Source organism: Pseudophryne corroboree, chromosome 2 (genome assembly GCF_028390025.1).
Source record: "Pseudophryne corroboree isolate aPseCor3 chromosome 2, aPseCor3.hap2, whole genome shotgun sequence".
NCBI lineage: Eukaryota > Metazoa > Chordata > Amphibia > Anura > Myobatrachidae > Pseudophryne > Pseudophryne corroboree.
Window position 1 is genome coordinate 658,561,617 of NC_086445.1, and position 13,505 is coordinate 658,575,121.

General features: G+C 39.6%; 2 pseudogenes; one reads left to right on the plus strand and one right to left on the minus strand.

Moving 5' to 3' along the window:
- Positions 1-1,997: 1,997 nt before the first annotated feature.
- On the minus strand, positions 1,998-2,116 carry LOC135051760 (5S ribosomal RNA; annotated as a pseudogene).
- Positions 2,117-5,903: 3,787 nt separating this feature from the next.
- Positions 5,904-6,022, plus strand: LOC135051581 (5S ribosomal RNA; annotated as a pseudogene).
- The last annotated feature ends 7,483 nt before the right edge of the window (positions 6,023-13,505 follow it).

Consider the following 13,505-nt stretch of genomic DNA (forward strand, 5'->3'; position numbering starts at 1 on the left):
ACTGTGTCTGCTGCTAATATAGACTGGATGATAATGAGATAAAATTAAAATATATATATATATATATCACACTAGTACTGCAGCCGGACAGGTATATATTATGTAATGACGGACCTGCTGGACACTGTCTGTCAGCACTGCAGACTCCTAAAGTAAGCTACTAGTATCAAGAAGATAGAAAGAAAAAAAACACGGGTAGGTGGTATACAATTATGGATGGACGAGCGACTGCCGACACAGAGGTAGCTACAGCCGTGGACTACCGTACTGTGTCTGCTGCTAATATAGACTGGATGATAATGAGATAAAATTAAAATATATATATATATATCACACTAGTACTGCAGCCGGACAGGTATATATTATGTAATGACGGACCTGCTGGACACTGTCTGTCAGCACTGCAGACTCCTAAAGTAAGCTACTAGTATCAAGAAGATAGAAAAAAAAAAACCACGGGTAGGTGGTATACAATTATGGATGGACCAGCGACTGCCGACACAGAGGTAGCTACAGCCGTGGACTACCGTACTGTGTCTGCTGCTAATATAGACTGGATGATAATGAGATAAAATTAATATATATATATATATATATCACACTAGTACTGCAGCCGGACAGGTATATATTATGTAATGACGATCCTGCTGGACACTGTCTGTCAGCACTGCAGACTCCTAAAGTAAGCTACTAGTATCAAGAAGATAGAAAAAAAAAAAACCACGGGTAGGTGGTATACAATTATGGATGGACGAGCGACTGCCGACACAGAGGTAGCTACAGCCGTGGACTACCGTACTGTGTCTGCTGCTAATATAGACTGGATGATAATGAGATAAAATTAAAATATATATATATATCACACTAGTACTGCAGCCGGACAGGTATATATTATGTAATGACGGACCTGCTGGACACTGTCTGTCAGACTCAGCACTGCAGACTCCTAAAGTAAGCTACTAGTATCAAGAAGATAGAAAAAAAAAAAACCACGGGTAGGTGGTATACAATTATGGATGGACGAGCGACTGCCGACACAGAGGTAGCTACAGCCGTGGACTACCGTACTGTGTCTGCTGCTAATATAGACTGGATGATAATGAGATAAAATTAAAATATATATATATATCACACTAGTACTGCAGCCGGACAGGTATATATTATGTAATGACGGACCTGCTGGACACTGTCTGTCAGCACTGCAGACTCCTAAAGTAAGCTACTAGTATCAAGAAGATAGAAAAAAAAAAACCACGGGTAGGTGGTATACAATTATGGATGGACGAGCGACTGCCGACACAGAGGTAGCTACAGCCGTGGACTACCGTACTGTGTCTGCTGCTAATATAGACTGGATGATAATGAGATAAAATTAAAATATATATATATATCACACTAGTACTGCAGCCGGACAGGTATATATTATGTAATGACGGACCTGCTGGACACTGTCTGTCAGCACTGCAGACTCCTAAAGTAAGCTACTAGTATCAAGAAGATAGAAAAAAAAACCCACGGGTAGGTGGTATACAATTATGGATGGACGAGCGACTGCTGACACAGAGGTAGCTACAGCCGTGGACTACCGTACTGTGTCTGCTGCTAATATAGACTGGATGATAATGAGATAAAATTAAAATATATATATATATCACACTAGTACTGCAGCCGGACAGGTATATATTATGTAGTAAAGGGGAAAGAGAAAGAAAAAAAGTGACCTTTGTTGGGAGCACTCCCACTTGGAAACGATAATGATTTGAGTAATGAGCAATGATATGAAAAGTGAAGTAATTAAAATGTAACCTTTAATTTTATTTTATTAAAATATTGGTACACCAGTTATATTGTTTCACTATTTAGGGGCTAGTCAATGTGAGCCACCTGGTAAAGCTAAATTGTGAAAATATTGATGAAAATACAAAACATTATTAGGCAGGCTCAGAGTACTTGGATATATGGAATAGGTACTATAACCAAATTGGTGCCGTCAAAAGAACCTACAACACCTGGTATTCCTTAGTGGTCCACCACCTAAGTACTGACCAGGCCCAACACCGTATTGCTTCCAAGATCAGACGAGATTGGGCATGCGCGGTGTGGTATGGTAGTAGATCAGCATTGATCTGGCGATTTCTACCACTAATATATAGATGGTAGGGGGTTATTGGTAAGCACCTTGTTACCAAATTAACCGAGTAATCTCTAAGGAGAAAATATATGTTTAACCATCATTGCACCAAATTGTAACCCAAATCTGTAGGTATACGTGGGTTTAAATCATGTGGTTAATGGTTTCTCAGCCCGCAAGGAATGCCTGTATGTTTCATTATGTGCTGTGCAGCACCTATGAAAATTGGGTTTGTACTGCGAATAAGGCAGATATAGATCACTGTTCTACTGATAACATGCCACAGTATTTGTATATGATCCAAAGAGAAATCGTCTCTATTGGTTAATTGGATCACCCTGTTAAGGGAAAAACAAAGGTTATTGTGAAGTTATAAGCTCAAAGATTATAAATAAACCTCCTATTATATCATGATCGAAAAAATACAGGACCAAGAATGATATAAAGATAGTTAGGAGAAAGAAAACAGACTTGAAAAATAGACAAGATGTATAACAGTCTCAATTATCCAATTAAGGGCTAATTAGTGCCATGGTGCCTAACAAAGTATAGGTGTTGTCTTTGAAATAGAGAAATTTTGCCACAATAACTTATATAGCATGTATCCACAGTGTATCTGTAACGTGTCTGTCTAACATGTAATAGACAGACAAGAATTGCCAAAACGAACCCAAAGAGGGGACAAATGCAATAATCCCCCAAAAAAGATCATATGCTAGGTGATTTTTTCAATACATTTAGCTATGATATGCACAATAGCTTTATATTCCAACAAAGACCTGCATATGAATAGGTACTGATGCACTGTATTGTGATTATTGGCATAACATTTGCCAAAGAGACCAATGCACGCTGTTTCTTAATTGTGTATGTGCCAATAGGTTTGACGGGAGATAGTGTAGCAGATGGGACAATGCAATAATTAAGTTTGCCCGCTCTCCATGCGCCGTTAGCCGCAAAGCTCCGGCGTTAATGAGGTTTGAAAAATATCATCTCCTGCTACTGGGAGATCGATAGGCAAGTGGGGACCAAAAATACTTAAGTGTCTGTCTGCTCGTAGCGCGCCGCTGACCGCCGGGCTCCGGCGTCCGTGCTGCCTCTCTGATCTCCTCTCCTTTCGGTCTCTGATCATGTGAGCGTACTCATCATGATCCTCCTGTTCACCTCCCAACGTACGTTTCACAGATTAGCTTGTTCACGGGCAGTGTGAACATGTGGTGTCAGGATCTGGCTTAGATCTATACGATTAGCCAATCGTGGGTTTTTTTTTGGGGTGATGGGAAATTGTTTGGTAGGGGGAGGGGGGGAGAAAAAATAATAATAGAGGGGGTGCTGTTAACTTATATAATTAATGTAACAGTGTATAAGTGTGATTGCTGCTATTATAAATTTGATGAATATCATTAGTGGCAGAGAAAAAATATGTGATAGACTTAAGGTGCTGATATATTTAAAAACCACTGTGTTGAAAAAGAAAAGGAAAAAGAGGGAGATAAATTATATATAGTAATGAATAATAATATAATATTGAATAAAATTAATAAAAATAATAATAAATATAATTATAAATAATGATAATGAATATAATTGAAAAATTAATTAAATAAAAATAATAAGTTTGGTAACAGTTAATAATTAAAAAAAGGAAGGAGAATAATAAAAGGATGAATTAGTCAATCAAATTGGACAATCAGATTGGAAGGAATGCTCCAAAATGAATAGTTTCATTAAGTCCATGTGGATGAAGTGAATTTAATTTGAATGTCCATTCACATTCCTTTCGTAAGAGAGTGCTAGTCAGGTCCCCCCCACGTAGACCCAATTTCACTTTTTCTAGTCCACAAACTTTAAGTCCATCCCAGCGACCTGCATGGTTGGAAAAGAAATGTCGTGCTACAGAGGTAAGTTGCTTCATTTTTTGTAAGTCCCTGGTGGCATTCCGGATGGATCCAATATGTTCCAGGATTCTTTGCTTGAGGGCCCTAGTCGTCATACCCACATACCAAACAATTTCCCATCACCCCAAAAAACCCCCCACCTCCCTTCCTCTTATTATCCCTCACTTTTCCCCCCCCCTTTCCCTTCACTCCCTAATTAATTCAATACTATACACAATTTATCATTTAACCCCTTATATCCACACATAGCAATTTCCACCAATTAATCACCTATACTCCACTCTTAATTAATATTATTATATCATTATCCATCTATTTATTTTTATTTTTATATTATTTTTATATATTCATTATTATTATCTTACTCACACACCACTACTATATACTATAAGTAATGCGATAATTAAATTCATATTTAGTTTTAATATTATTATTATTCACGCACCACTACTATATACTATAAGGATTTAATAATTAAACCCCCTCGGCATCCTAATTCACAAACATCTTGCAGGACACCGAAGTTGCTCGTTCTATTCATTTAATTAAATTGAAGCTCATACAAACCTTGTCAGTATTAATTAATCAAACAGGTACAATCCTGATTGGCTAATCGTATAGATCTAAGCCAGATCCTGACACCACATGTTCACACTGCCCGTGAACAAGCTAATCTGTGAAACGTACGTTGGGAGGTGAACAGGAGGATCATGATGAGTACGCTCACATGATCAGAGACCGAAAGGAGAGGAGATCAGAGAGGCAGCACGGACGCCGGAGCCCGGCGGTCAGCGGCGCGCTACGAGCAGACAGACACTTAAGTATTTTTGGTCCCCACTTGCCTATCGATCTCCCAGTAGCAGGAGATGATATTTTTCAAACCTCATTAACGCCGGAGCTTTGCGGCTAACGGCGCATGGAGAGCGGGCAAACTTAATTATTGCATTGTCCCATCTGCTATACTATCTCCCGTCAAACCTATTGGCACATACACAATTAAGAAACAGCGTGCATTGGTCTCTTTGGCAAATGTTATGCCAATAATCACAATACAGTGCATCAGTACCTATTCATATGCAGGTCTTTGTTGGAATATAAAGCTATTGTGCATATCATAGCTAAATGTATTGAAAAAATCACCTAGCATATGATCTTTTTTGGGGGATTATTGCATTTGTCCCCTCTTTGGGTTCGTTTTGGCAATTCTTGTCTGTCTATTACATGTTAGACAGACACGTTACAGATACACTGTGGATACATGCTATATAAGTTATTGTGGCAAAATTTCTCTATTTCAAAGACAACACCTATACTTTGTTAGGCACCATGGCACTAATTAGCCCTTAATTGGATAATTGAGACTGTTATACATCTTGTCTATTTTTCAAGTCTGTTTTCTTTCTCCTAACAATCTTTATATCATTCTTGGTCCTGTATTTTTTCGATCATGATATAATAGGAGGTTTATTTATAATCTTTGAGCTTATAACTTCACAATAACCTTTGTTTTTCCCTTAACAGGGTGATCCAATTAACCAATAGAGACGATTTCTCTTTGGATCATATACAAATACTGTGGCATGTTATCAGTAGAACAGTGATCTATATCTGCCTTATTCGCAGTACAAACCCAATTTTCATAGGTGCTGCACAGCACATAATGAAACATACAGGCATTCCTTGCGGGCTGAGAAACCATTAACCACATGATTTAAACCCACGTATACCTACAGATTTGGGTTACAATTTGGTGCAATGATGGTTAAACATATATTTTCTCCTTAGAGATTACTCGGTTAATTTGGTAACAAGGTGCTTACCAATAACCCCCTACCATCTATATATTAGTGGTAGAAATCGCCAGATCAATGCTGATCTACTACCATACCACACCGCGCATGCCCAATCTCATCTGATCTTGGAAGCAATACGGTGTTGGGCCTGGTCAGTACTTAGGTGGTGGACCACTAAGGAATACCAGGTGTTGTAGGTTCTTTTGACGGCACCAATTTGGTTATAGTACCTATTCCATATATCCAAGTACTCTGAGCCTGCCTAATAATGTTTTGTATTTTCATCAATATTTTCACAATTTAGCTTTACCAGGTGGCTCACATTGACTAGCCCCTAAATAGTGAAACAATATAACTGGTGTACCAATATTTTAATAAAATAAAATTAAAGGTTACATTTTAATTACTTCACTTTTCATATCATTGCTCATTACTCAAATCATTATCGTTTCCAAGTGGGAGTGCTCCCAACAAAGGTCACTTTTTTTCTTTCTCTTTCCCCTTTACTACATATGCATTGGACCTATGGGAGCACCATCGACAATCACTGTTTATATCTACACAAAAATATTTCTACTGGTAGATGGTGATACATTTTCAGAATTTTTCTGATGGGTCGGTTATCTTGGAAACCTTTTGCAAATAAATTTTAAACACAAACCACCTAGTCCTGTGCGGCATCCTTAAATCTAACTTTATACTACCCAGGTATATATTATGTAATGACGGACCTGCTGGACACTGTCTGTCAGCACTGCAGACTCCTAAAGTTAGCTACTAGTATCAAGAAGATAGAAAAAAAAAAAACCACGGGTAGGTGGTATACAATTATGGATGGACGAGCGACTGCCGACACAGAGGTAGCTACAGCCGTGGACTACCGTACTGTGTCTGCTGCTAATATAGACTGGATGATAATGAGATAAAATTAAAATATATATATATATCACACTAGTACTGCAGCCGGACAGGTATATATTATGTAATGACGGACCTGCTGGACACTGTCTGTCAGCACTGCAGACTCCTAAAGTAAGCTACTAGTATCAAGAAGATAGAAAAAAAAAAACCACGGGTAGGTGGTATACAATTATGGATGGACGAGCGACTGCCGACACAGAGGTAGCTACAGCCGTGGACTACCGTACTGTGTCTGCTGCTAATATAGACTGGATGATAATGAGATAAAATTAAAATATATATATATATCACACTAGTACTGCAGCCGGACAGGTATATATTATGTAATGACGGACCTGCTGGACACTGTCTGTCAGACTCAGCACTGCAGACTCCTAAAGTAAGCTACTAGTATCAAGAAGATAGAAAAAAAAAACCACGGGTAGGTGGTATACAATTATGGATGGACGAGCGACTGCCGACACAGAGGTAGCTACAGCCGTGGACTACCGTACTGTGTCTGCTGCTAATATAGACTGGATGATAATGAGATAAAATTAAAATATATATATATATCACACTAGTACTGCAGCCGGACAGGTATATATTATGTAATGACGGACCTGCTGGACACTGTCTGTCAGCACTGCAGACTCCTAAAGTAAGCTACTAGTATCAAGAAGATAGAAAAAAAAAAAAACCACGGGTAGGTGGTATACAATTATGGATGGACGAGCGACTGCCGACACAGAGGTAGCTACAGCCGTGGACTACCGTACTGTGTCTGCTGCTAATATAGACTGGATGATAATGAGATAAAATTAAAATATATATATATATCACACTAGTACTGCAGCCGGACAGGTATATATTATGTAATGACGGACCTGCTGGACACTGTCTGTCAGACTCAGCACTGCAGACTCCTAAAGTAAGCTACTAGTATCAAGAAGATAGAAAAAAAAAAACCACGGGTAGGTGGTATACAATTATGGATGGACGAGCGACTGCCGACACAGAGGTAGCTACAGCCGTGGACTACCGTACTGTGTCTGCTGCTAATATAGACTGGATGATAATGAGATAAAATTAAAATATATATATATATATCACACTAGTACTGCAGCCGGACAGGTATATATTATGTAATGACGGACCTGCTGGACACTGTCTGTCAGCACTGCAGACTCCTAAAGTAAGCTACTAGTATCAAGAAGATAGAGAAAAAAAACCACGGGTAGGTGGTATACAATTATGGATGGACGAGCGACTGCCGACACAGAGGTAGCTACAGCCGTGGACTACCGTACTGTGTCTGCTGCTAATATAGACTGGATGATAATGAGATAAAATTAATATATATATATATATCACACTAGTACTGCAGCCGGACAGGTATATATTATGTAATGACGGACCTGCTGGACACTGTCTGTCAGACTCAGCACTGCAGACTCCTAAAGTAAGCTACTAGTATCAAGAAGATAGAAAAAAAAAAAAACCACGGGTAGGTGGTATACAATTATGGATGGACGAGCGACTGCCGACACAGAGGTAGCTACAGCCGTGGACTACCGTACTGTGTCTGCTGCTAATATAGACTGGATGATAATGAGATAAAATTAAAATATATATATATATATATCACACTAGTACTGCAGCCGGACAGGTATATATTATGTAATGACGGACCTGCTGGACACTGTCTGTCAGCACTGCAGACTCCTAAAGTAAGCTACTAGTATCAAGAAGATAGAAAAAAAAAAAAACACGGGTAGGTGGTATACAATTATGGATGGACGAGCGACTGCCGACACAGAGGTAGCTACAGCCGTGGACTACCGTACTGTGTCTGCTGTTAATATAGACTGGATGATAATGAGATAAAATTAAAATATATATATATATCACACTAGTACTGCAGCCGGACAGGTATATATTATGTAATGACGGACCTGCTGGACACTGTCTGTCAGCACTGCAGACTCCTAAAGTAAGCTACTAGTTTCAAGAAGATAGAAAAAAAAAAACCACGGGTAGGTGGTATACAATTATGGATTGACCAGCGACTGCCGACACAGAGGTAGCTACAGCCGTGGACTACCGTACTGTGTCTGCTGCTAATATAGACTGGATGATAATGAGATAAAATTAAAATATATATATATATCACACTAGTACTGCAGCCGGACAGGTATATATTATGTAATGACGGACCTGCTGGACACTGTCTGTCAGCACTGCAGACTCCTAAAGTAAGCTACTAGTATCAAGAAGATAGAAAAAAAAAAAAACCACGGGTAGGTGGTATACAATTATGGATGGACGAGCGACTGCCGACACAGAGGTAGCTACAGCCGTGGACTACCGTACTGTGTCTGCTGCTAATATAGACTGGATGATAATGAGATAAAATTAAAATATATATATATATCACACTAGTACTGCAGCCGGACAGGTATATATTATGTAATGACGGACCTGCTGGACACTGTCTGTCAGACTCAGCACTGCAGACTCCTAAAGTAAGCTACTAGTATCAAGAAGATAGAAAAAAAAAAAACACGGGTAGGTGGTATACAATTATGGATGGACGAGCGACTGCCGACACAGAGGTAGCTACAGCCGTGGACTACCGTACTGTGTCTGCTGCTAATATAGACTGGATGATAATGAGATAAAATTAAAATATATATATATATCACACTAGTACTGCAGCCGGACAGGTATATATTATGTAATGACGGACCTGCTGGACACTGTCTGTCAGCACTGCAGACTCCTAAAGTAAGCTACTAGTATCAAGAAGATAGAAAAAAAAAACCACGGGTAGGTGGTATACAATTATGGATGGACGAGCGACTGCCGACACAGAGGTAGCTACAGCCGTGGACTACCGTACTGTGTCTGCTGCTAATATAGACTGGATGATAATGAGATAAAATTAAAATATATATATATATCACACTAGTACTGCAGCCGGACAGGTATATATTATGTAATGACGGACCTGCTGGACACTGTCTGTCAGCACTGCAGACTCCTAAAGTAAGCTACTAGTATCAAGAAGATAGAAAAAAAAAAACCACGGGTAGGTGGTATACAATTATGGATGGACGAGCGACTGCCGACACAGAGGTAGCTACAGCCGTGGACTACCGTACTGTGTCTGCTGCTAATATAGACTGGATGATAATGAGATAAAATTAAAATATATATATATATCACACTAGTACTGCAGCCGGACAGGTATATATTATGTAATGACGGACCTGCTGGACACTGTCTGTCAGCACTGCAGACTCCTAAAGTAAGCTACTAGTATCAAGAAGATAGAAAAAAAAAAAACCACGGGTAGGTGGTATACAATTATGGATGGACGAGCGACTGCCGACACAGAGGTAGCTACAGCCGTGGACTACCGTACTGTGTCTGCTGCTAATATAGACTGGATGATAATGAGATAAAATTAAAATATATATATATATATCACACTAGTACTGCAGCCGGACAGGTATATATTATGTAATGACGGACCTGCTGGACACTGTCTGTCAGCACTGCAGACTCCTAAAGTAAGCTACTAGTATCAAGAAGATAGAAAAAAAAAAAAACCACGGGTAGGTGGTATACAATTATGGATGGACGAGCGACTGCCGACACAGAGGTAGCTACAGCCGTGGACTACCGTACTGTGTCTGCTGCTAATATAGACTGGATGATAATGAGATAAAATTAAAATATATATATATATCACACTAGTACTGCAGCCGGACAGGTATATATTATGTAATGACGGACCTGCTGGACACTGTCTGTCAGACTCAGCACTGCAGACTCCTAAAGTAAGCTACTAGTATCAAGAAGATAGAAAAAAAAAAAACCACGGGTAGGTGGTATACAATTATGGATGGACGAGCGACTGCCGACACAGAGGTAGCTACAGCCATGGACTACCGTACTGTGTCTGCTGCTAATATAGACTGGATGATAATGAGATAAAATTAAAATATATATATATATCACACTAGTACTGCAGCCGAACAGGTATATATTATGTAATGACGGACCTGCTGGACACTGTCTGTCAGCACTGCAGACTCCTAAAGTAAGCTACTAGTATCAAGAAGATAGAAAAAAAAAAAACCACGGGTAGGTGGTATACAATTATGGATGGACGAGCGACTGCCAACACAGAGGTAGCTACAGCCGTGGACTACCGTACTGTGTCTGCTGCTAATATAGACTGGATGATAATGAGATAAAAATTAAAATATATATATATATCACACTAGTACTGCAGCCGGACAGGTATATATTATGTAATGACGGACCTGCTGGACACTGTCTGTCAGCACTGCAGACTCCTAAAGTAAGCTACTAGTATCAAGAAGATAGAAAAAAAAAAAACCACGGGTAGGTGGTATACAATTATGGATGGACGAGCGACTGCCGACACAGAGGTAGCTACAGCCGTGGACTACCGTACTGTGTCTGCTGCTAATATAGACTGGATGATAATGAGATAAAATTAAAATATATATATATATCACACTAGTACTGCAGCCGGACAGGTATATATTATGTAATGACGGACCTGCTGGACACTGTCTGTCAGACTCAGCACTGCAGACTCCTAAAGTAAGCTACTAGTATCAAGAAGATAGAAAAAAAAAAAACCACGGGTAGGTGGTATACAATTATGGATGGACGAGCGACTGCCGTCACAGAGGTAGCTACAGCCGTGGACTACCGTACTGTGTCTGCTGCTAATATAGACTGGATGATAATGAGATAAAATTAAAATATATATATATATCACACTAGTACTGCAGCCGACAGGTATATATTATGTAATGACGGACCTGCTGGACACTGTCTGTCAGACTCAGCACTGCAGACTCCTAAAGTAAGCTACTAGTATCAAGAAGATAGAAAAAAAAAAACCACGGGTAGGTGGTATACAATTATGGATGGACGAGCGACTGCCGACACAGAGGTAGCTACAGCCGTGGACTACCGTACTGTGTCTGCTGCTAATATAGACTGGATGATAATGAGATAAAATTAAAATATATATATATATCACACTAGTACTGCAGCCGGACAGGTATATATTATGTAATGACGGACCTGCTGGACACTGTCTGTCAGCACTGCAGACTCCTAAAGTAAGCTACTAGTATCAAGAAGATAGAAAAAAAAAAAACCACGGGTAGGTGGTATACAATTATGGATGGACGAGCGACTGCCGACACAGAGGTAGCTACAGCCGTGGACTACCGTACTGTGTCTGCTGCTAATATAGACTGGATGATAATGAGATAAAATTAAAATATATATATATATCACACTAGTACTGCAGCCGGACAGGTATATATTATGTAATGACGGACCTGCTGGACACTGTCTGTCAGACTCAGCACTGCAGACTCCTAAAGTAAGCTACTAGTATCAAGAAGATAGAAAAAAAAAACCACGGGTAGGTGGTATACAATTATGGATGGACGAGCGACTGCCGACACAGAGGTAGCTACAGCCGTGGACTACCGTACTGTGTCTGCTGCTAATATAGACTGGATGATAATGAGATAAAATTAAAATATATATATATATCACACTAGTACTGCAGCCGGACAGGTATATATTATGTAATGACGGACCTGCTGGACACTGTCTGTCAGCACTGCAGACTCCTAAAGTAAGCTACTAGTATCAAGAAGATAGAAAAAAAAAAAACCACGGGTAGGTGGTATACAATTATGGATGGACGAGCGACTGCCGACACAGAGGTAGCTACAGCCGTGGACTACCGTACTGTGTCTGCTGCTAATATAGACTGGATGATAATGAGATAAAATTAAAATATATATATATATATCATACTAGTACTGCAGCCGGACAGGTATATATTATGTAATGACGGACCTGCTGGACACTGTCTGTCAGCACTGCAGACTCCTAAAGTAAGCTACTAGTATCAAGAAGATAGAAAAAAAAAAAACCACGGGTAGGTGGTATACAATTATGGATGGACGAGCGACTGCCGACACAGAGGTAGCTACAGCCGTGGACTACCGTACTGTGTCTGCTGCTAATATAGACTGGATGATAATGAGATAAAATTAAAATATATATATATATCACACTAGTACTGCAGCCGGACAGGTATATATTATGTAATGACGGACCTGCTGGACACTGTCTGTCAGACTCAGCACTGCAGACTCCTAAAGTAAGCTACTAGTATCAAGAAGATAGAAAAAAAAAACCACGGGTAGGTGGTATACAATTATGGATGGACGAGCGACTGCCGACACAGAGGTAGCTACAGCCGTGGACTACCGTACTGTGTCTGCTGCTAATATAGACTGGATGATAATGAGATAAAATTAAAATATATATATATATATCATACTAGTACTGCAGCCGGACAGGTATATATTATGTAATGACGGACCTGCTGGACACTGTCTGTCAGCACTGCAGACTCCTAAAGTAAGCTACTAGTATCAAGAAGATAGAAGAAAAAAAAACCACGGGTAGGTGGTATACAATTATGGATGGACGAGCGACTGCCGACACAGAGGTAGCTACAGCCGTGGACTACCGTACTGTGTCTGCTGCTAATATAGACTGGATGATAATGAGATAAAATTAAAATATATATATATATCACACTAGTACTGCAGCCGGACAGGTATATATTATGTAATGACGGACCTGCTGGACACTGTCTGTCAGACTCAGCACTGCAGACTCCTAAAGTAAGCTACTAGTATC